Genomic DNA, 23,549 nt, shown 5'->3' with positions numbered 1-23,549 from the left:
GTCAGTTATTTGAAGACATTGAAGAGCAACCAAGGTAGCCAGGCCCAAGAAGTCAAGATCATAGAGGAAAGGGAAACAAACTGGAATAAATGACGTCCTCCACCAGTTTTTCCTCTGAAGGCTTCTTCCATTTTATAGCTAGGAGACAGAGGCACAGCAAAGAGCAGTGGCCAAGAGCTTTTAACAATCACATGGGGATGGAAAGACCAAAGTTGGAATTCAGACAAGTGGAGTAGCTAAGACTTGAACAGCCAGGATCCCATAGAGAGTGTAATCACAGAGAAATGAGTATGACATTCTGCAAGGATTTTGCCTCAAGGACTATTCTGAATCCTAAGTCTCTAGATAATGGGGGAAGGAAGAGGAACAGTTGCAGTAAAAAGAAAAATAAAAAAACACCTCACAGTTGTTAAGGTGTTTAAAAGGTAAATGGAGATTTGGGCAGTCTCTTGAAGCTCAACGTACAAAAACAGGAGTTCAGAGCCTGAAATGGAGAAGGAATCCTAGACAATATGCCAGTTTTCAAGCCAAGACCTCTGAATGACTATTCCCTAGGTTAAAGACTACAACATAGAGATCTGAGATATATAAAAGTAAATCAAGTAGCAATCTTAGAAATTAAGAATAAAATTTCAGAAATAAATACTCAACATATAGGATTAACAACAAATTAGACACAACCATAGAGCTCATTAGTGAACTGAAAAATAGGACAGAAGAAACCATACAGATTAAAAAAGAGATAAAAAGATTGGAAAACAAAGAAAATTATAAAACAGACTTGTAAGACATGACAAAAAATCAACATATGTAGTCCCAAAGTGACAGGAGAAAGAGAAGGAGCAAAAATCATGTTTGAAGAGATACTGTCTGAAAATTCTCCAAAATTGGTGAAAGACAAGCTACAGATTTGAAAAGCTCTAAAATCCTCAAGAAAAGCAAATATAAAGAAAATCATAACTAGACACATCATAGTAAAACTGTTACAAGTTAAAGAAAAAAGAAAAAGTCTTAAAAGCAGCAGCAGAAGAGAGGGAGATGCATAATTTTAAAGGTGTAAAAACAAAACTTATGGCTGACTCTTCAAACGAAAATATGGAAGCCAGAAAACAATGGAATAAAATCTGAAGGAGAATAACAGCCAAGCTAGAAAGTTATATCCAGTTAAAATATCCTTTTAAAGGTGAGGGTAAAATAAAGACATTTTCAGACACACAAAAACTTGTGGGAATTTAATGTCAGTAGACCTACACCAGAAGAAATACCAAAAAAATTTTCCAGGCAAAGGAAAATCATCCCTGGTTGAAGCTCAGTAACACAAGATATAAAAACAGATGAAGGGGGAAAGGGGGATTCCCTGGTGGCGCAGTGGTTGAGAGTCCGCCTGCCGATGCAGGGGACACGGGTTCATGCCCCAGTCCGGGAGGATCCCACATGCAGCAGAGCGGCTGGGCCCGTGAGCCATGGCCGCTGAGCCTGTGCGTCTGGAGCTTGTGCTCCACAATGGGAGAAGCCACAATGGTGAGAGGCCCGTGTACCGCAAAAAATAAATAAATAAATAAAACAATAAAAAAAACAGATGAAGGACTTCCCTGGTGGCTCAGTGGTTATGAATCTGCCTGCCAATGCAGGGGACATGGGTTCGATCCCTGGTCTGGGAAGATCCCACATGCCATTGAGCAACTAAGCCTGAGCACCACAACTACTGAGCCTGAGCACCACAACTACTGAAGCCTGCACACCGCAACTACTGAAACCTGCATACCCTAGAGCCTTTGCTCTGCAAAAAGAGAAGCCACCACAATGAGAAGGCTACGCACCTCAACAAAGTGTAGCCCCTGCTCACCACAACTAGAGAAAGCCTACACACAGCAATGAAGACCCAACGCAGCCAAAAATAAATAAATAAAACTTTAAAAAAGTAAAAAAAAAAAAAAAAACAGATGAAAGGGTAGATATATGGTTAAAAGTAAATGAATACTGACTGTTTAAACAATGGTAATATCTTGTTGAGGTTAAAATATATGTAAAATACATGTAGAGTTAAAATACATGGTATTGATGACAAAAATAGATGTGAAGGAGAAACAGAGTTTACCACACTATTTTTAAAGAATAAGTGTAAAATGAAAGCATTTTCAGTCATAAAAGGATTATGAAAGTTCAGTAGTAATAAGTTCTTTGTGAAAAAACAACTAAAGGATCTTCTTTGTAAAATGAAAATGAGCCCAGAAAGAAATAGTGGAAGCAAATATATTAATAAATATTTTTTTATACATGAGAACTTCCTACAATCCCCTCTTTGGCTTTGATTAATTTATTAGAGCAACTCACAGAACTCAGAGAAACATTTCACTTACCAGATTACCAGTTTATTATAAAAGGATATAACTCAGTAACAGCCAGATGAAAGAGATGCATAAGGCAAAGTATGTGGAAAGGGGCACAGAGCTTCCATGATCTCTTGGCACACCACTCTCCCCCCATCTCCAAGTGTTCACCAGCCCAGAAGCTCATCAACTCTTATTGTTGAAGAGTTTTATAGAGCTTAATCTACGGCTGCCCTTCTCTTCCTCTTCCCAGAGGTCAGTGGGTGGGTCTAAAAGTTCCAACCCTCTAATCATTTGGTGTTTCTGGTGACCAGCCCTATCTCAAGGTTCTCTAGGGACCCCACCCTAAGTCATCTCATTAGCATAAACTCAGGCACTCTCAAAGGGACAGCTAATGAATGACAAAAGACATTTCTATCACTCAGGAAATTTCAAATGTTTTTCTTGGGGACAAAGACCACATATATTTCTTACTATACTACTCTAGTCAATGCAGCTACCTATTATCTATCAGATGAGGCTGTTACTTTAACAGTGAAGACCTTGTCTCAATGTCCTTCATGCCTTTCTCATATACATATCTCATTGCTCCAGTTTCATAACTAGAGCTGAAACTCAGCTAGTATTACCAGTGAAACTATACTGGTTGCTCATAACTGGAATCTATTTTGATTAGCTTAGCATCTCCTCTGATTGAATGGTGACCATACCTAAATAGCTGTCAATAACTAGAGTCAGACCATAGTCTATCAGTCTATAGTCAGGAAACAGAAACCTCTCTAGGCATTTCAGGCAGGAGGGTATTTAGTGAAAGGAATTAAGTGTTTACAAAACTTTTGAAAGCACCAACGAGGGCCATAGACAGGGAAAGTCATCAGTTATCTTTGGAAATCAGAAAATTGCAGGAAACTACCACTAATGATCTCAATAGCCTACTGCACCAAAGCAGATGGTGCTCAGTAGAAAGCCCAGAAGTCATTGCAAAATCTCACATTTAATGTCTGCTGAAGACCACATGCCTGCTTGTTGAGGCTGAGCAATAATAATTTCCATTGTCTTCCAAAATCTAGCATGAATAACTCTTATTGGAAGAATCAAAACCATAACTCTGCTGGCAAGGGGTTCTGGGAAACATAGTTTTCAGATTCTGAAATATAAGAGAACTCTTAGAAGGGCAGGGATGATGCTGAGTTAGCATCAGACAATATCTGGCAATGCTAGAAATCCCGAGAGATGATTACAATTTTTCTTATTAAAATATAGTTAATTTACAATGTATTAATTTCTGCTGTACAGCAAAGTGATTCATATATATGAATACATATATATGTATTTTATACATGTATATATATATATTTAAATATTCTTTTCCATTATGCTTTATCTCAAGATATTGAATATAGTTCCCTGTGCTATACAGTAGGACTTTGTTGTTTGATAATTACAAATTTAAAACAAGAAGAGAAGGATTACAGTTCTCAATAATTGCAAGATTTTGCTAATTTATGCTGGCAGAAGTCTGGAGAGTAAATGTGAAAATGAATTGTGAAGGTGGTAGACCAAGAGAGGAAGAATATAATCTTAGATGCTCACTGAATTTACTTGTCGACCTAAATAAAGAGGTAAACTGAGGTAAGCTCAAAGAGATGAGTTTATTCGAGAATAGCAGAGAAACTGCAATTCAGGACACACAAACTATAGCAAGCTACAGATGAGTCCGTTGAGGGTTTGGGGTAGGCTGTATTTATGGGAAGGGAATGTAAAGAGGGGAGGGTTCTGTTGGAGTCTGTTAAAATCAAAACAAAGAGAGAGCAGCTTTGAAAATTCAAGCAGACAAAACCAGTCCAGTCATACAAACAAAGCTCCCTTCAGCTCCCTTGGCAAGACCAACTCAACCTGGGTCATTTCCCATTCATAACTCTGGAAACCATAAGCAAAAACTTTCCAAAGTTGATATGACATAACCCCCGATTAACTCCCTATCATTTAAGAAAATTCCAACATTTTCAGTTTTCAGTATATCAGGAAATCCGTTTTTCATTCCTTAAGTTTTGTTTTTCTGAAGGCACATGAATAAGACTTTCCATTTTATATCCTCTGGTTCCATTTTAGATTGAAATTCTTTCTATATCGATATTGGTATTGAAATAGACATGATACAAACAAATGCTGAAGAGGGTGTGGAGAAAAGAGGATCCTCCTACACTCTTGGTGGGAATGTAAATTGGTGTAGCCACTATGGAAAGCAGTATGGAGGTTCCTCAAAAAACTAAACAGAGTTGCCATATGATCCAGCAATCCCTCTCCCGGGCATATGTCCAGACAAAACTATAATTCAAAAAGATACATGCACCCCTATGTTCACAGCAGCGCTATTCACAATAGCCAAGACATGGAAGCAACCTAAATGTCCATCAACAGATAAATGGATAAAGAAGATGTGGTATATATATACAGTAGAATACTACTCAGCCATAAAAAAAAGAATGAAATAGTGCCATTTGCAGCAACATGGATGGACATATGCAGTAGGGAAGAACCTTTTGTATTTTATTACAAGTTAATCACTAAAGGGATGTTGCCTATAAGCTTAAATTATACATAATGGCCCATCTCTGGGAATCCTGCTTCCCAGGTAATGAACTTTAAGCTAAAATACTTTTGTTTAGCTCACAGGAAATAACATGACCAGGCCCACCTGTGAATGACTGCAGGGAAGAAGAAATTAACACATCCCCTCCAGAGGCTGATGGGAACCAGGAAGTGTTTGACTTTACTCTCTCCCCTTTTAGTATAAAAGAGCCTGAATTCTAACTCAGGCAAGATGGTTCTTTGGGGCATGAGCCCACCATCTTCTCTATTTGCTGGCTTTCGAAATAAAGTTGCTATTCTTTGCCCCAACAACTCGTCTCTTGATTATTGGCCTGTTGTGCGGTGAGCAGTACAAGCTTAGACTCGGTAACACCTAGAGGTTATCATACTAAGTGAAGTAAGTCAGAAAGAGAAAGACAAATACCATATGATATCACTTATATGTGGAATCTAAAGTATGACACAAATGAACTTATCTACAAAACAGATTCACAGAAATAGAGAATGGACTTTCGGTTGCCAAGGGGGAGGTGGTTAGGGGAAGGATGGATTGGGAGTTTGGAGTTAGCAGATGCAAACTATGATATCAATATATAGAATGGATAAACAACAGGGTCCTACTGTATAGCACAGGGAACTATATTCAATATCTGGTGATAAACCATAATGGAAAAGAACATAAAAAAGAATGTATATATATGTATAACTGAATCACTCTGCTGTACAGCAGAAGTTAACACAACATTGTAAATCAATTATACTTGAATAAAATAAATTAAAAAAAAAGAAATATACAGGATAGGCTGGTTTATGCTCCACAACAAGAAAAGCCACTGCAATGGGAAGCCCGTGCACCGCAACAAAGGGTAGTCCCTGCTCGCCACAACTGAAGAAAGCCTACTCGCAGCAACAAAGACACAACGCAGCCAAAAAATAAATAAATATAAATAAATAAATATAAACACTTTATAAGAAAAAATGTTTAAAAAAATAAAATAATTTTGAAGCTAACTTTGTTGGTGCTTGCAAAGAAAAGTTACAGAGAAAGGTTTCATGCTTGAGCCTAATGCTACAATGAAGGAAAGGCAAATGAGCAAAGAATGCTCTACCTCTCTAAAAACTAGAATCCTAAGTCAGGCGTAGGGCAGCCTGAGGCAGGCCTAGGAATTGTGTCCGGCCTGGTATGAGGAAAAGTTTGATCTAAAGGATCAGTGTAGGGCTATATTTCTGCCTGTAATTTAATGGGGTTTCAAAAACCAGTATCAAGAGTTTGTGTGGTTGGAAATGAAAATCTATTAAGAAAAATTAACAGATTTAGGATGATTCCCTCTGGGGGAGAGAAGAGGATGTTTCCTGTCTTTAACCATGGCTCTTAGAATCTTTGGTGCAGCATTTTACAATTTACATGTTGCTTCCATATACATTATCTTATTTTGATCATGACTAAGCATTTACCAAACAGGTTAGATAATAAGAAAATAATCAAAATGAGTTTTTCCTTTTTAAATGAGATTTAAACACATTTTAAAATTATTTTTATAAGTACAGACTTTGAATATATTAAGTTTCAAAATTATCATCATTATGGCATAAAGACTATAACTTTTTATTACATAGCACAGATGGTCCTCCTCAGTTTTAGACATGGTTGAAGTTAAGGGAAAATAAGGCAGAGCTAGCTGACTGGCTGTACCTTTGGGAAGCCCAGTCTGTCCCAGGGAATGTCCACAACTCAATTTCGTTGTAATATCCAGAGCTGGTGTAGCTTTCAGGTCCTTCCCCATACTAAACAAACACTCAACAAACCTGAAAAGAGTATTTCCCCATTGTAATTAAGAAAATTATTTCCTGTTTTATAAATATTCAAGGATATTGTGACACAATAGAGGGAAACAGATAAATACATCATTTCAATGAAGTATTGTAGTTATTATCAACGGATCTGCACAATCTACTCAGGGGAGTAAAACCCATAGTTTCCCTGGGGTGGAATCAGAGATGATCTCATGAGAGAACTTCATCTTTAAAAAAATCATTGCAATACCAGAGAACATGCATAATAGCAGAATTGGGATACTTGATTCAAATAATAACTAACATACTAGTATTTCTGTTTTGAAGCTTTTTAATTCATAAAATTAAAATGTAATACTAGGAATTTAATGCAGTTTAAATTTTAAAATCATACATTAAGTAAAATGAAAAATTACAAAAATTTAAACATTAAATATAAATCATTACCAATATCAGTTGTTGGCCGGTAAAATAAAGTGTTACAAACTAATATACACACTACATGAAATAAAGAAAATGTAATTAATCATGAAAAATATAAGATGAAATATGATATCTTTTTTTAAAGAAAGATGTTTCTTTAAGTGTCAATTGGTTTTTATTAGACAGTGAACTTATTTTTGTGCACATTTTTCCAGTTGCTGAGAAAGCTCTTTCTAATTCTACACTAGTTGGAAGAGGACATATTGGTTATTAGCTAACTCCATATATTTTCTTTTTACTCCATCTCCAAAGATCTCTGTCTCTGTCTCTATCTCTTGTTGACTTTGATGACATATTTTTAATAGCTATCTTTTCCATGGGTTGTGATCTTTTTGTTGACAGCAAGCTGTTGTTCTAATTCTTTTAAAAGAGATATTACAGTTCTCTTTTGGCTTCTTCAGTTTCATGGTGGGATTCCATGCAGAGAGTTTCTTGCCTTAGTTTCAATACTGGCATTTTCATATTCTATTTGTTCAGAAGTTCCTGGAACACAAATAAGTATTATTCTTCCAACAGGAGATTTTCCTTTCAATTGTCATTAATTCTTCCTCTTAAGAATTATGGAGGCAGTGAAGAAGTTTATCTAAATAAGTGAAACAGTTTGATTAGAAATTGTAATCCAGTTTAATATGTAAATGACTCAAATTTCAGACATTTTTAGAATAATGGTTTTATTCCAACAAAAAATACTGATCTTCTGGTACCTTAAAATATCATAGTATATGAAACACTAAAAAATTTTTTAAAAACCAATATTGGGGCTTCCCTGGTGGCACAGTGGTTGAGAGTCCGCCTGCCGATGCAGGGGACACGGATTCGTGCCCCGGTCCGGGAGGATCCCACATGCCGTGGAGCAGCTGGGCCTGTGAGCCGTGGCCGCTGGGCCTGCGCGTCCGGAGCCTGTGCTCCGCAACGGGAAAGGCCACAGCAGTGAGAGGCCCGCGTAAAGAAAAAGAAAAAAAAAAAACCAATATTGCATTTACTAGCTTAAAAGTAAAATGTAATCCACATAATACAAGGCAGATGTGCGGTTCAGTTCTAGCATTAAAAGAATCACAAATCCAGCAACCTGAAGTAATTAAAATAGAAATTCAGATCTTTACTATACCCTCTGAAGAAAATCCCTAAGGAGAAAACTTACTTAAAACTTCAACAAAATCCCCTTTCTTTATCACAATTGCCTGGAACACATCTGGAAAGTTATTCAAAAGTCTTTCTTCTTTGTTCATTACCAAAGTTCTCAGAACTTTCATTTGAACACATACAGGGTGAATTCTTGTCTTCCCATTATCCTTCACCTTCCAGAATTACCATTTGTTCTTTTACTTGTAACCCTCCCCTCTTTTCCATGAAGGTCTCCTGTGTCCTCAGGTTAAAGATGGAACGGGAGGTAAGGGACTTGAGGTAGGTCCTATATTCCTTCAAGGAGCATGCCTACATTGAGAAAGAGGAAGATAGAACAGTAGCCTGAGGAGGACACAATGTTGAGGGAGGGATTATTTTTTGCATTGCTTTTGAATATAAGAAACATTAACATGTTTATAAGACATGGAAAAGGGGCCAAATGGAAAGACAGAGATTAAAAACACAGAAAAGATGGACTAGAATAACCCAAAGATGGAGGTCCTGGGCCTCTGCACATGCTGTTCCTCTCTTGCCCAATACTCCCTTCTATTTATTCCATCTGGCTGTCTAGTGCTTGTTCTTCAGGACTCAATTCAGACATCAGGTCCTACAGAAAGTCTTATAGGATCCCCCCTCCATGTTTCCATAGCTACTGAAGCTCATCCTAGTGTGGCCCTCACCCCTGTATTTAACGTCCTTGTGCACTCACAGACTCCATCACTAGAGACCAGGTCTACAAAGCAATCTTGAGAAAGAAAGACAAGAGTTGGAGGAATCAAGCTCCCTGACTTCAGAATATATTACAAAGCTACAGTAATCAAGACAGTATGGTACTGGCACAAAAACAGAAATATAGATCAATGGTACAGGATAGAAAGCCCAGAGATAAACCCACACACATATGGTCACCTAATTTATAACAAAGGAGGCAAGAACATACAATGGAGAAAAGACAGCCTCTTCAATAAGTGGTGCTGGGAAAACTGGACAGCTACATGTGAAAGAATGAAATTAGAACACTTCCTAACACCATGCACAAAAATAAACTCCAAATGGATTAAAGACCTAAACGTAAGCCTGGACAGGAAAAACACTCTTTGACATAAACCACAGCAATATCTTTTTTGAACCACATCCTAGAGTAATGAAAATAAAAACAAAAATAAACAAATGGGACCTAATAAAACTTAAAAGCTTTTGCACAGCAAAGGAAACCATAAATAAGATGAAAAGACAACCCTCAGAATGGGAGAAAATATTTGCAAATGAAGCAACAGACAAAGGGTTAATCTCCAAAATATACAAACAGCTTATGGAGCTCAATATCAAAAAACCACACAACCCAATTAAAAAATGGGCAGAAGACCTAAATAGACATTTCACCAAAGAAGACATACAGGTGGCCAAGAGGCACATGAAATGCAAATCAAAACTACAATGAGGTAACACCTCACACTGGTCAGAATGGCCACCATCAAAAAAAATCTATAAACAATAAATGCTGGAGAGGGTGTGGAGAAAAGTGAACCCTTTAGCACTGTTGGTGGGAATGTAAATTGATACAGCCACTATGGAGAACAGTATGGAGTTTCCTTAAAAAACTAAAAATAGACCTACCATAATGACCCAGCAATCCCACTCCTGGGCATATACCCTGAGAAAACCATAATTCAAAAGGACACATGTACCCCATTGTTCATTGCAGGACTATTTACAATAGCCAGGACATGAAAACAACCTAAATGTCCCAAAAATGAATGGATAAAGAAGATGTCGTACATATATGCAATGGAATATTACTCAGCCATGAAAAGGAACAAAACTGGGTCATTTGTGGAGATGTGGATGGGCCTAGAGTCTGTCATACAGAGTGAAGTAAGTCAGAAACAGAAAAACAAATATCGTATATTAATGTGCATATGTGGAATTTAGAAAAATGGTACAGATGAACCTGTTTGTAGGGCAGGAATAGAGATGTAGACGTAGGGAATGGACATGTGGACCTGGGGGGAAAGGGGTGGGTGGGACTAATTGGGAGATGATGTTTGACATAAATACACTACCATGTGTAAAATAGATAGCTAGTGGGAACCTACCATATAGCACAGGGAGCTCAGCTCCGTGCTCTCTGATGACCTAGATGGGTGGGATGCAGGGGTGGGAGGAAGGTCCAAGAGGGAGGAGATATAGGTATACATGTAGTTGATTCACTTCATTGTACAGCAGAAGCTCAAAATTATGATAGATAAATGTTTGTGGAATAATGAAGAAATGAATTTTAAAGACTCTAGATTCACTGAATGTAGTTTGTGACTTACTTGCTCCTTCAAACTAAGAAATTGTGAAAAAGTAGAAAAAAAGTTAAGAACCAGGAAAGCCATTTCTGGTTTATTAATAAATAGGAAGAAAAATATGAAGACTGAGTTAGTCTGAAAACCTAACAACTTAACACCTTAAAACACAGCGTTTGCTTTATAATAGTTAAAAATTTAAAACATTTGGTTGGTTAAAATAATTGCATGTATATTTATATTTTATTCCATTCCACAGAAATTGAAAATAGTTTTATATGTGTTTGTAGAGAAAAAAAATACACAATTACATAAGACTTGTTTAAAATAGTATTATTCACAGTGAGGTGTTAAACCCCTAAGGATATTCAGTGGTGGGTTCACAAAACTTACAAAGTAAATATGCCATATCTTCCAGAAACAAGAGTGTTACAATGATTTTTCCTCTGGGAGGGTGGGGAAGGAGCAACCTGAGAGGTAGGTTGGGGATGAATACTGTTCTCCTTAGTATACATAGCATAAAGAGGCTGTGATGGTTAATTTCATGTGTCAACTTGACTGGTCCACAGGGTGCCCAGATACTTGGTCAAACATTATTTTGGGTGTTTCTGTGAAGGTGTTTTTGGATGAGATTAACACTTAAATCCTTAGCCTGAGTAGAGCAGATTGCTCTCCCCAAGGTGGGTGGGTCTCATCCAATCAGTTGAAGACCTGAATAGAACAAAAACGCTGAACTTCTTCTAAGTGAGAGAATTCCTACTGTTTGATGGCCTTTGAACTGGCACATCAGCATTTTTCCTGCCTTCAGACTTGAGCTGAATCATTGGCTCTTTGGACTAGAACTACACCATCTGCCCTCCTGGGTCTCCAGCTTGCCAACTCACCCTGCAGATCTTGGGACTTCCCAGCCTCCATAATCACAAGAGCCAATATACATATGATAGATAGATGGATAGATAAATAGATAGATGATAGATAGATCCATCTTCTCTGAAGAACCCTGATCAAAACAGAAGCCAAGAACATTCATACTTGACCTGTTGAATTAGAAATGATTCCTTTCCCAGAGTCTTCACTAGTATTTACTAACTTCGGTAAACAAAATAATAACCATTCCATTTCCAAATTGTTTTTGTTTGTTTGTTTTTTGGCGGTACGCAGGCCTCTCACTGTTGTGGCCTCTCCCGTTGCAGAGCACAGGCTCCGGATGCGCAGGCTCAGCGGCCATGGCTCACGGGCCCAGCCGCTCCGCGGCGTGTGGGATCTTCCCGGACCGGGGCACGAACCCATGTCCCCTGCATCGGCAGGCAGACTCTCAACCACTGCGCCACCAGGCAAACCCCATTTCAAAATTGGCCTCAAACTGAGATTGACATAACATAAAAATAAATTGTAGAATCCAGGTGGTAGGTAAATTAATTCTCCCTGTATAATTCTTTCTACATTTCTGTATGTTTGATGATTCTCATAACAAAATATTGAGGAAAAGAAATTTATTGGCCAGCCAAGTTGGCTGCCGCCGCGGTGAAGGCTGCACAAGGATGGTCGGGCTTGCTGCTGGGTGTGCGGAGTGTTGTCCTGCGGCTTCCAGGGCTGACCCAGGTGAGGTGGAGCCGCTATGGTCCTGAATACCAGGACCCCCAGATTGCCAAGGCATATTACCGCAAGCCCTCGGCCGAGCTGAATGAGGAGGAAAAGCATGAGCGGGAGCTCAGGAAGACTCCGGTTATCAAAGCTGCTCCAGCGACGAAAACAAGCTCTGTGTTTGAAGACCCAGTGATCAGTAAATTCACCAACATGACGATGAAAGGAGGAAACAAAATACTGGCCAGATCCCTCATGACGCAGACTCTGGAAACTGTGAAAAGGAAGCAGTTTGAGAAGTACCACGCTGCTTCTGCAGAAGAACAGGCAACCACTGAACGCAACCCTTAAACCATCTTCCAACAAGCACTGAAAAACTGTGAGCCTGTGATTGGGCTGGTACCCATGCTCAAGGGTGGCCATTTCTATCAGGTCCCTGTGCCGCTAGCCGACCAGCGTCGCCACTTCCTGGCCATGAAGTGGATGATTACTGCATGTAGGGAGAATGAAGCTCCGGCGGATGCTGATGCCGGAGAAGCTGTCTCGGGAGCTGCTGGAGGCTTTTCACAAGCGGGGCCCTGTGATAAACAGAAAGCACGACACGCACAAGACGGCCGAGGCTAACCGCACGCGGGCCCACTACCGCTGGTGGTAAGGGGTGGGCGGAGGAGCTCGGAAGAACACAGCGCGCTCTGTTGCAAGAAACAGCGTGAGCCACCTCCATGTTGCAGAACACCTGTGGGTTAAGCGTATACTTCCCTTTCAAGGGCAGGCGGGCCTCATAAGAAGGATGGAGCAGCATGTTTACTGATTGTTAGTCCTTTCTTTGGGGGCTAGAACTCGCTTTCCCTGCCCCATCTCCTTGCAAAGAGGGGACATATCAACTTGGATTTCCCCCAAGAAACTTAGGGCTCATCCAGCCCTTCTCTTCCTTCAGATTGGGGTGGATCTTTGGGTGATATGAAAGGAAGGAGAAAAAGTATCAGAAAAAGTTTATTAGAAAATTCTCATCCTGAGCTAGTGTAGCATGTGATGTGGCATTGCCATTCAGTGAAACCAACTGGAGGAAACATGCTTGGTTCCAAAGTGATCCTTGTACAAAATGTATAAAAGGCAGTTTCTGATGTGGAAAAAAAAAAGAAATTTATTTTAAATGCACAGGTTGTGAGAAAAAAAACCTTTTAGGTTAAATAGGAAAGTGAATGTTTATAAAGTAAATAGAATAAAGTGGAACAAAATCCTTACTAGGATTTTAAATCAATTGAGTTTAATTCAAATCCCCCCAATTCCAAAACGGCAGTAACAAGATGCCATCTCAGCAGATGATCTTGACCCTTAATTCATAGACAAGAATGATACCTTCAGGCATGAAATACCCCAAATGTCCAGCACCCTCTCCTACAGACTTACCTACAAGTATCTCCTTTTTAGGAGGATGAGGTGTACTGCCTCTTGGTCAAGACCACCTTGTCCTTGTCGCTCCTTCATTCTTCAACGTTTTGCTCCATCAGTTAATCTCTCTCTGCTCTTGTTTCTTCAGCTCCTTTCTCATTACTGGTTTCTTCCCCTATAATATTTATGAAATGCTTAAGAATCTACTTTTCCAAAACATCCCTTCTTTGTCTCAGATACACAAGATAACTATTTCATGGAGATTCCTGTTTAGAAGATTCTGGGTCTTCCTTGGGTAATGCTGGTCTGTGAACTGTTTGTTACTGACCAGAGATTGAGATAAGGAAGTTTGATCAAAGTGTAAAGCAACTACACCAATAAGCACGCAGTTTCATTCAGCGGACTTTTTTTTCTTTTAAGTAAGATTTTTCTCAATGAAATAAACAGTGTGTTCGTTTATATTCTGGAACCTTACCTCACTATGGTTACGGTCTAGTAATGCACAGTTTGTGGACTGGCACCCGTCAGTGGACTAGCTTGTTTGTGGACTACACATCGAGTAATACTGATTGGAGTGACAAGAATGCAAATCTCACTATATCCCCACACCAACATCCTACCCCAGTCAAGTAAGACTGGGGAGAGAATTGTCAGAATTAACTCAGTTTGGTGTTCAGATTACACTTCTAAGACATAGATCACGTATGTTTGAATCAACATGCCTCTAGAAAACGGTTTTTCAAACTACAGATCCTGACCCAAACTACTTGCTAAGAATTGTTTTATGGAACTTTTGATTCAGTTATATTTATATATTTTTGATAGGTTATTGTTTAAAAATATTCATTCCCCTTATCTCCGTGAGTATACTTTTCTGTCCTTGACTTAGGGCTTGCCATTGGCTTGCTCTAGCCAGTGGAATGTTAGATGTGACATGATCAAAGGTTTGAAGAATATTTGTGCAACTGGGCTTACTATTTTGCACCTCTGCCATTTCCATAAGAAAAATATGCTCAGGCTAGTCCACGAGAATCAATAATAGGATGAGAGACACATGGGGCAGAACCACCCAAGCTAGACCCCACCAGCCAGGATCAGTTTATATCAGCTAACCACCCACCAACCCACAGACCCATGAGCAAGTCCTGCCAAGATCAGCCGTGACACCCAGCTGAGTCCAGCATAGATCAGCTGACCCTAACCAACACACAACTGAGTGAAAGAAATGCTTGCTCTTGTATATCCCTAAGATGTTCTGGCTGTTTTATTACAAACAAATAGCTGACTGATACACATTTATATGTCTGTATTGGGTTGACAATATAATATGTATTGCAGTGGGTAACAAAAGGTTTGAAAGCCACTGGTCTAGAAAAATACCATGTTTCTCCTGCACTCCTTGCTATTTAATGAGCTTAAAGGAAGTTCCTGTCTGGGAGTGGCTGCTTGCAGTAACAAAGAATGAAGGTAAACAGAGAGAGAATAGAGCTGAGAGATGAGAAATGAGGGTGGGGAGGCAGAAAGAGACAGAGACTTCATAGCAACAAGCCTTTATTTTATATGCTGAGGTCCCTAAAATTGACTGTTTCCTGTTGCTTCTTCGTAGAGAAGCTTTTCTCAGGTTCTAATACAATAGTATTTATTAATAGTATTAAGTCCTGGTTTTCACACTGGCATATATTCATTCTGTTTATAATCCATCTCCTTGCAGTATTCTTAGCTTAAATCATATATAAAATTAAATGTTGGAAACAAAGGATTTTTCTTCACAATTTAATTCATCCTACCCCTTATCATTACATCTCAAACTATAAAATGTTGGATGCTTCACAGAGGCTTAAATATCTTATAATTAAAACACTTCAGTTTCAAAATGCAATTCATGGCTCAGAAGTAATGAGAAGTAATAATTTCTAATAACTGTCTCAATTAATAACTCCCATTACTATAAATTTTATATTTACCATGTTTTCAGTACTCCATTTAAGAGGGCTGCCCACCAGGTGAGGGTTACAGACCAGTAAGGTGAGTCATCCACAGTAAGGGACAGTGGAGGGACAGTGAGGAGGTAAAGGCCTTTTTTGAGGCGGAGGGGGATTTATTTTGTTTTTTATTTTTGAATTTTATTTTATTTTTGAATTTTATTTTTGAATTTTATTTAGTTTTTATAGAGCAGGTTCTTATTAGTTATCTATTTTATACATATTAGTGTATATATGTCAACCCCAACCTCCCAGTTCATCCCAACCCCGCCCCCAGCCCCCTATCCTGGTAAAGGCCTTTTGAAGACCAACAAAAATACCCCCAGAATTTGGAACTGCCATAACCAGCGAGTGTTAGAGAAGCAGCAGTAATGACAGAGTGAAAGTTACCACCCTAAGAATAGTGAAGTAAGAAGACAATCTGCCTCCATTCTTCTTCTTCCCTGGACCCACTTCAAAGGGCTGGGGGATGACAGGGGGGAGGGTCCCATACCCACTGCAAACCCCACAAATTTGGCCTATGTTAAATAGAACCGCATTACTCTGATAACCAAAAGTAATGGAATTAGATCAAGATGTAGCTAAGAAACCCTGTATCCAGAGGGAAAGGGGGACTTTTTAACAGTTACTTTTTAAAAATCCTGTTTATATCCTAATAAATCGAGATTCTTTAGGGAACCTCTTTCTTTGTATAGTTATCTCTAGGAATATTTCTATCCAAAAAAGAAACCATTGTATATATTTGGGGTGCCATCTCCTTGGTCAGTTCTGGAGAAGCTTTGATTTTACTTCTAATCTCTATATTTAATAATAATAATTAACATCTGAATATTTACTATGTGCCAATGACTGTGTTTTTGTCAATGTCTGAGTGCCAAATTTATAGATTATTCTATACATTATATTTAGATTACTATCTCCAATCTCCCAGAATTTATTTTAGGAGCCCCTAATCTCATGAGCAGCATGTTTCTGAAACATTTTCAAGTTACTTTCACAAGTCAATTTAATGTTAGTTTGTATTCATTTCAGAGGTTGACACATCTAATCTTATCCCTGGATCTTCAGATTACCTCACAATTTGGATTCTATAGTTCCCTATAGACTGGTTTTAATGAATATATATATATATATATTTGGCTGCGTTGGGTCTTCGTTGCTGCACGTGGGCTTTCTCTAGTTGTGGCAAGCAGGGGCTACTCTTCGCTGCCGTACCTTCTCTTGTTGCAGAGCACGGGCTGTAGGCGCGAGGGCTTTCATAGTTGTGGCACATGGGCTCAGTAGTTGTGGCTTGCGTGCTTAGTTGCTTCGCGGCATGTGAGATCTTCCCAGACCAGGGCTAGAACCCATGTCCCCTGCATTGGCAGGCGGATTCTTAACCACTGCACCACCAGGGAAGTCCCTAATGAATATTCTTGCAAACACCTTTTTTTTTTTTTTTTTTTTTTTTTTTTTTTTTTTTTGCGGTACACGGGCCTCTCACTGTTGTGGCCTCTCGCGTTGCGGAGCACAGGCTCCAGACGCACAGGCTCAGCGGCCATGGCTCACGGGCCCAGCCGCTCCGCGGCATGTGGGATCCTCCCGGACCAGGGCACGAACCGGTGTCCCCTGCATCGGCAGGCGGACTCTCAACCACTGCGCCACCAGGGAAGCCCGCAAACACCTCTTTTAAGCAAGAAAAATTGATTTGTGAATTCTCTTTTATAATTTGTGAAACCAAGGGAAAGAAATGAATGAGTTGGTATATTCTGTACCAGGGGCAGAATTAAAATGTAAACTTTAAACTTTTCACTGTCTAGTCTTTTTCTTTCTTTTTTTAAAAAATTTAGCCAAACAAATCATTATAAAATCATATTTGTATGATTTAGAAGTTTAGCAAAATTGTTTAAATCACCTGCCTACTTTTAAAAGACTGTATACACATTTAAATATAATTCTCCCAGATAAAAGTCTATATTATTTTTAAAGACAGGAAGATTTCATAGTCTTCTTTCACAAACAATTCCAGAACTTAAAAAAAAATTCTTCCAGAAAATGCTCTTTATGTCTAACTGCGCAATTCATTCCTTAAACAAACATCTACTATGCATAGGCATTGTACCCAATGCTGAGAATATAAATTAAGACACTGTTCCTGACCTTAAAGATAAATTTCATTTATCACAGGTAGAAATGCCCACAGCCAAGTCATTTAGTATGTTGGGTAAGAAAGTCAGAATTCAAAAAGTTCTCAAAAGTTTCAGGTAAGCTAAAACAAGCCAGGTGAAATTAAATGGCAATACATTTAAACTCATTTACTGAGGAGGGAGGGGAGTGGGGGGGAAAAAAGGAAAATAAAAAATCTACTGGAGTCTAAGTGGGGAGAGACCAGGCAAAACACTAACAAATGTAAAAGCCTGGAGGATGCAGTTGATTCTAGATTTAGTAACCATGTGCAGTTGTTGCCAAGAAAGCTAATTTTAGGATGGATTAATAAAAATATGGTGCAAAGAAAAGGGGTCAAAATATTTCAAATTGATTTTGTAGCAATTAGATCTCACACTGTCGTGGGGGGTGTCTTATTCTAAGTATTCAACACAAACTAGAGCATGTTAATAGGACAGTTGAAGAGGTGAAGGGTCTGAAAACAGTATCACTGTCAATTTGTCAAAGAGAATGATGATGTTTACCCTAAAAGAGAAGCTGAAGTGGGACATGATTGCTGTTTTCAAATATTTAAAGGACCCATGTGACAGAGCTTGCTAGCTGCCTTTCAGTACTCATTTTTCCCTTCATCCTTAGCCACAGAGTCTTGATTCTTAGCAGAGCACTTTGACATCTCCCAGCCTCCTTTGAGGTTAGTGGGCCATGTGACTAAGTTCTGAACATTGATATATCAGCATAAATGGTATATGGTACTTCCAGAAAATCTCCTTAAAGAGAAGGGGTGTGCCCTCCTGCATTTCTTCCTCTATCCTGCTGTGAGGAGTGTGATCATGATGACTGCCCTCTAGCAGCCACTTTGGATCATAAGGGCAAAAGTGACACTCCAGGAATGGAGGAGGGGTAAGAGAGAAGAAGTCTGGGTGCCTGACACCTTCATGGCAGTTGTTATTTCAGCCAAGGAGGTTCAACTTCTGGATCCCTTTTACATGAAAAGAAATACATATTCATTTTGTTTGACACTGTTATTTGGGGTTTCTCTTATATGTAGTTGAGCTTTGAGTGCCAAAAAAAAAAAAAAAAAGATATTTTCTAAGACCTAGACATCTTTAAAAAAATGAAATGATCTACTTTGTGATGCAGTTACCTATCTCTGTATCTGTTTAAATGGAGGCTGTAAGACTAGCTTCAGAAACGGTAAATATTCCAGGGGGTTAAGAGAAAGTGGGTTACCAGAACTCTGAAGTTTCTTTCAGCTCTTAAGGTATGATTTCCCCCCACCCCACCCCACCTGGGGATCAGGGGCTCTAAAAAACAAAACAAAACCACACAGCTCCTCCTTCCTGTTGAAAACATGTGTGGACTGTCCCCACCAGACCTGGTCCAACATAAGTGGCTTAATGGTGGGTAGTCTCCTGGCCATGCTGCCTGACTCTGTCTTGGAGTTAAACTTATTCCAAGACAGGCACTGCTAAAGTAAAAATAAAGGAGACCCAAAGAGCAAATCAATAAACTCTTCAGCAAAAGTGATGTCATAAAGACACTCACTATGAACCTGGAAATGAATAAAACAGGACCTCTGTGGAGGTCCTTCCTGTGTGCCTATTGTAGTTGGCGAATCAAGGTGTAGCCCACAATCATCACCATGCTTAAATTTTTTTCCTTTTGTAAAATGAGGATAAAACCCCTATCGCCTTTCCATCTTTCCTCTTCCATTCTACTTCCCAGCTTCTAATAACTGTAACATTACTTTGTTTACTTTGTTACATTGTCTTAATATTGTTTTTTTAACTATATTTACCTGTGTTTTGTCTATTAAGTGATTCTTTAAATATTTATTTCCTCGGAACAGTAATACATACAAATTGTAAAAGAGTCCAACCGTGAACAGAACACACAAGAGATAAAGTCTCCCTTTCATCTCAGAGTCTGACACCCCATCCTCTAATCATGTATATAGGCTGCTATATATATTCGTAAGTATTTTCTAGAGACACTATTATTTTATCTTTTACATTTAGGTCCACAATCTATTTACAACTTTTGCATAAGTAAAATGTTCACATAAGCATCTGTTTGGGAACCCTATTCAGGTCCATTGGTCTACTTTCTAACATCTGGTAGTATAAATCCCCTAACTTTGTTCTTCCAGATTGTCTTGGCTGTTCTTGATCTTCTGACTTTCCATATACATTTTAGGGTCAGCTTGTCAATTTACACAGACACACACACAAAATCTGCTGGGATTCTAGTAGGGATTAGACTGAACCTATAGATCATTTGGGAGAACTGACATTTTTACAATATTAAGTCTTCTGATCCATGAGCATTGAATATCTGTCCAGCTACTTGGGTCTTCTCTAATTTCTCTCAATAACACAATTTTCAGTACAGAGTTCTTGTACCTCTTTCATTAAAATTTATTCCTAGGGCTTCCCTGGTGGCGCAGTGGTTGAGAGTCCGCCTGCCGATGCAGGGAACACGGGTTCGTGCCCCGGTCCGGGAGGATCCCACATGCCGCGGAGTGGCTGGGCCCGTGAGCCATGGCCGCTGAGCCTGCGCGTCCGGAGCCTGTGCTCCGCAACGGGAGAGGCCACAACAGTGAGAGGCCCGCATACCGCTAAAAAAAAAAAAAAAAAATTTATTCCTAGGTGCAATGGGTGGGATGGTGCCCCAAAGACATTAGGTCTTAATCCCCAGAAACTGTAAAATGTTTTCTTATTTGGAAGAAGCATCTTTACACATATGATTAAGGATCTTGAGACAGGAGATAATCCTGGACTATCCAGATGGGCCGTAAATGCCAGTAGTGTCTTTACATAATAAAGAAAAAGGGAAATTCAAGACACACACAGAGGAGAAGGCAATGAGAAGATGGAGGCAGAGGTTGGAGTGATTGTGGCCTCAAGCCAAGGAAGGCCAGCAGACACCAGAAACTGGAAAAGGCAAGGAGCAGATTCTCCCCTAAAGCCTCTGGAGGGAGCGTGGCCCTGCTGACACCTTGATTTCAGACTTTTGGTTTCTAGAACTGTGAGAGGATGAATTCATTTTAAGCTACCAAGTTTGTGGTAATTTGCTACAGCTGCCACAGGAAACGAATACACTAGGTATTCAATATTTTTGGTGCATTTGTATATGGTATCACTTTTTAAAAAATTCATTTTCTAATTGTTTAGTGCTGGTACATAAAATATAACTGATCTTTACATACTGACTGTATCAACTTGCTAAAGTCATTATTAATACTAAATGGTTTATAAATTATTATAATTTTATATAGAGACTATCACCCTTTCTCCAAATAACAGGTTTACATATTTCTTTTTAACCCTTATATATTTCTACCTTGCCTTTTTACAGTCGCTGGGAGGTCTAGCACAATAGTGAATTATAAATTCTTATACATTTTGATTTTGTAACTATGAAAATGTACTGTCTGTTCCAAACTTAAAATATAATGAAAATAATATTAGAAAATTTTAATACAATAAAAAAGCAGCCAAACAAAATAATCAACATCCTTCTAGTTAACAAATCCAAAGGACTTTTCTTAAACCCCTCTCATGACTCTGCATCCTTAGATATTATTAACCCTTTTTAATGCTTGCTTCTTCCTTGTCCAGATTCTTTTCTTCCTCTAATCCCTTACAGACATCCCCCAAATTTTCTTAAAACTTTTCTCTTTCTATACTGTCCTTGTTCACTGTTGGGATACCATTTTGAGGCCTATTATTATTCTTCAGAATCCTTTTCTTCAGGGGCAAAACAGAAACTTCCTTCCCTGCCTTTTTTTTTTAAATGCCATACCCCAAGACCCTTTCTTCATCCGAGTAGAATGCAGTCTGGCCTGCTCTGCCTTCTTTGCTATACTCAAGAAAATCGTGAAATCTTCTCACTTTAAGGGTTTTACTAATAACTAAAAGTTACAGAAGTCCCCAAACTTTCACAATGTTTTGGTCCTGATCTATATATGAAAATTCCTTTCTGTAGAAAAGTGGCTGGAAGGTGTTGCAAAGTTGGGGTGTCAGAAAGCTGGCTGGCCAAGCAGCCTCAGAGTGACATTTATCTTTGTGAATTCACTCAGTTCTGGGTCTGGCCTTTGTGTTACATGACCAGAGATGCTGAATCATGATCATTAGAACTTGTGTATGAAAACCAAAGTACCAATGTGTTAATTCACAATGAAAAATATAACTGTCAAGGGAAACGACTATTCATTTCATTCGGCGAAGACATTCCTTGTAGAAAAATTATATGGGAATTAAAATAATATTCAGAACTGTATTTGGTAAGGAATAAAAGGTTTAGTTTTATGATTCAAATATTTAATGGCATCATATCAGGTTTTGATAGAGATGAAATTACCTCCACTACCAGAACCGGATAGGTTTTGTACCTGCTCAGGAGACCTTCCCCTTTAGACTGAGACGCTGTCAAATACTTACTTCCCAGGCTTTTCTTGGCTCAATTCCTGATTTAGACATTCCTGCTTTAGGGATGTTGTTTCTTTCAGTGAACTATTTTCTGGCCAGAGAGGCTTATTTTTGGTTCGATCCATTCTGCATTGACCTACTATAGAAATCTTCCAGGACAATCTTTATTTTTAAGTGTTTGAAGACTACCTTACTGTGGACCCCAAATACCACTCTGCATACATCTGCATACTAGATGTTCACAACAAGTCCTCACTTCTACTTACTGGTGAGCAAAATTTAAAAAAAACCAAAACCCCAAAAAAATAAAAAAAGAAGAAAATCCTAAGTAGCCCCCAACGCCAGGCAACCTGGCGCAGAGCAGACGTCCTCAAATCTGGTGAACGAAAAATGCAGTTCCTACTCCTGCCTAATGAAATTCAGGAAAGCATTACAGAGCGCATCGCCTGCCAGGCTGGAAACCCTGCCAGACTGCAGCTCTGGCCTCACCTCCACTACGGGCCTCCGCCCTCTCCAGAGTTCTGCTCCAAGGCTCGACCGCAGGTCAGGCGCACTGAGAAAGCACCAACAGGGCAAGGACCCTGTCCTAATTTTATTTAACAACTGACAGCACCCACTCCCCTAATGAAATAGCAAAGACACACACACAAAAAAAAGGTAAGAGAAGGAAAACGGAGGAGAAAGGTTACCAAAAAAACCCAACAAAAACAACCACCTTTTAGCAATATACAGCTGTATTGCTCGGCACTGGAAACTCATCTCGGAAGCCTCAGTCTCTCCAGGGAATCAGGCCCCGGTTCTGAGGATCAGAAACAAAACTGCAGCGTCTGGATGGTTAGGATCGAGCCTACTTCTCCGGCCACCTCGGCCTCGGGACCCGAAGACCGCCCTGTTACTCCGCCCGACTCCACCGCGGGCAAGCGCACGACCCTAGCTCGACGCTGTTGGAGAAGCCATGAAACTGGGCAGCCGGTCCTCCGCAGCATCTCAAGAGGGCCGCGCTCCTGCCGAGGCCTGTCCTGACATCGCGCCGCGCAACCCCCCCAGAAAAAAGGGGGGCCGCTCCCAGAACTCGGGCGCCTAGGGTCTCACCAGGCCCTTTCTCAGGCCGGCCGCGTTCCTTCCGCCCAGATAGGGCAAAGAGTCCGGATGCCTCGCGTGCGCCTCCGCCCGCGCTCCGAAGCGCCCCCTAGAAAGGAAGCCCGAGAGGCGGCCGCGCCTCTACGGCGATTTTATTAGCGCTCGGTTGGGGTTGCCCGGTCCGTCGGCGAGCGGGGCTTCCCCTCCCCTCCCCCTCTTCCCCGGCGCCCCTCCTGCCCTCCTCCGCCCGGCGGCCGGAACCTCCCTGCGGGGCGGAGTGATACCGGCGGCGCCGTAGAGCGCGGCGCGGCCGAGAGGGGC

General features: G+C 39.8%; 1 long non-coding RNA gene and 1 pseudogene across 2 annotated transcripts; one reads left to right on the top strand and one right to left on the bottom strand.

Moving 5' to 3' along the window:
- Positions 1-7,029: 7,029 nt before the first annotated feature.
- Positions 7,030-23,443, bottom strand: LOC137219861 (uncharacterized). 2 transcript variants are annotated; one of them, XR_010941288.1, is made up of 4 exons: positions 22,864-23,443; positions 20,121-20,335; positions 13,610-13,766; positions 7,030-7,682 (listed from the first exon to the last, which is right to left on the bottom strand). It is a non-coding gene; the product is annotated as an uncharacterized lncRNA (long non-coding RNA). The 2 variants fall into 2 exon arrangements; XR_010941287.1 differs by lacking the exon at positions 20,121-20,335 and having other exon boundaries at positions 22,864-23,425.
- LOC137218981 (small ribosomal subunit protein uS7m pseudogene) lies at positions 11,050-12,864 on the top strand (annotated as a pseudogene).
- Positions 23,444-23,549: the final 106 nt, after the last annotated feature.

This window comes from Pseudorca crassidens, chromosome 2, assembly GCF_039906515.1.
Source record: "Pseudorca crassidens isolate mPseCra1 chromosome 2, mPseCra1.hap1, whole genome shotgun sequence".
NCBI classification, from domain to species: Eukaryota; Metazoa; Chordata; class Mammalia; order Artiodactyla; family Delphinidae; genus Pseudorca; species Pseudorca crassidens.
The sequence above is the reverse complement of the archived record's forward strand: the minus strand, read 5'-3'. Positions and strand labels throughout refer to the sequence as shown.